Genomic DNA, 1,255 nt, shown 5'->3' with positions numbered 1-1,255 from the left:
TAGCTACAGTGTACTTACATATAATAAATGAATATACGTCTTTTTTTAAAGATTTATTTATTATATGTAAGTACACTGTAGCTGTCTTCAGACACTTTTTCTTCTCTCTCCAGACCCACTCACTCTGGCCCAAAGATTTATTTATTTAGTATATGTAAGTACACTGTAGCTGTCTTCAGACATCCCAGAAGAGGGCATCAGATCCCATTACAGATGGTTGTGAGCTGGAATTTGAATTCAGAACCTTGGAAGAGCAGACGGTGCTCTTACCCACTGAGCCATCTCCCCAGCCCTAAAATTTCATTATGTGTGAGAGTTTTGCCTTCATGTGTATCCGGGCACCACACGTGCAGGTCCTTGAGGAGGTGGTGAGCCTCCATGTGGATGCTGGGAATCGAACCTGTGTCCTTTGCAAGAAGAACAAGTGCTCTTAACCACTGAGCCAACTCTCCAGCCCTCGGCCTGTTTTTTAAAATTATTAACATTTTAGGGACTGGAGAGATGGCTCAGAAGCTAAGGGCACTTGTTCCTCTTGCAGAGGACCTGTGACGGTTCACAGCTGTCTGTAAATCCAACCCCAGAGGAGTCCATGTACTCTCCTGACCTCCATGGATACCAGGCAAGCACACTGTGCAGATATACACACACATCCATCCATCCATCCACACGTATATGCAGGTGGGAGAATCATGCAGGTTCAACAGTAAGTAAACGTCAATCTTTCGCTCATCATGATGCCATCAACCGAACAGGCAGGCATCCGAGACCAGGAATGTGGTGAGAATAGAAAGGCCCAGATTTAGACCTCTCAGCTGTGTGTGGAATTCTGCATGGCCACCAACCCAGGCGCGCTAGCTTGTCCTCCTTTTCCTCGGGAGTCGCAAGGGCTCAGCATGGGGATGTGAGACGTTTACTCCACCGCACTGGGACAATGTGATTCACACAGTGCCACTCAATGTGGACATTTTGGCTGTACTAAGGTGATTAGATCTCTTGGGCTATTAGCACCCTGGTGTGGCAAGGCTCCTTTTTGGAGAGGGAGATGTTAAACTGTCAGATAAGTAGCTTATAGACTTAAATTTCATGAAAATTCTAGTTCACCTCTTCTAATAAAAAAACCAAGCAGTACTGGAGATATGTAGTTCTGTGGGTAGAATGGTTGCTGAGCGTGCATGGGCCCTGCATTCAAACGCCGGTCCTGGGGGAATTATAAAAACCTGTGCATGTGCACGCTTCCTCCTCTTTTTTTTTTTTT

This window comes from Mus pahari, chromosome 6, assembly GCF_900095145.1.
Source record: "Mus pahari chromosome 6, PAHARI_EIJ_v1.1, whole genome shotgun sequence".
Taxonomy (NCBI): domain Eukaryota; kingdom Metazoa; phylum Chordata; class Mammalia; order Rodentia; family Muridae; genus Mus; species Mus pahari.
This window is presented reverse-complemented; position numbering follows the sequence as displayed.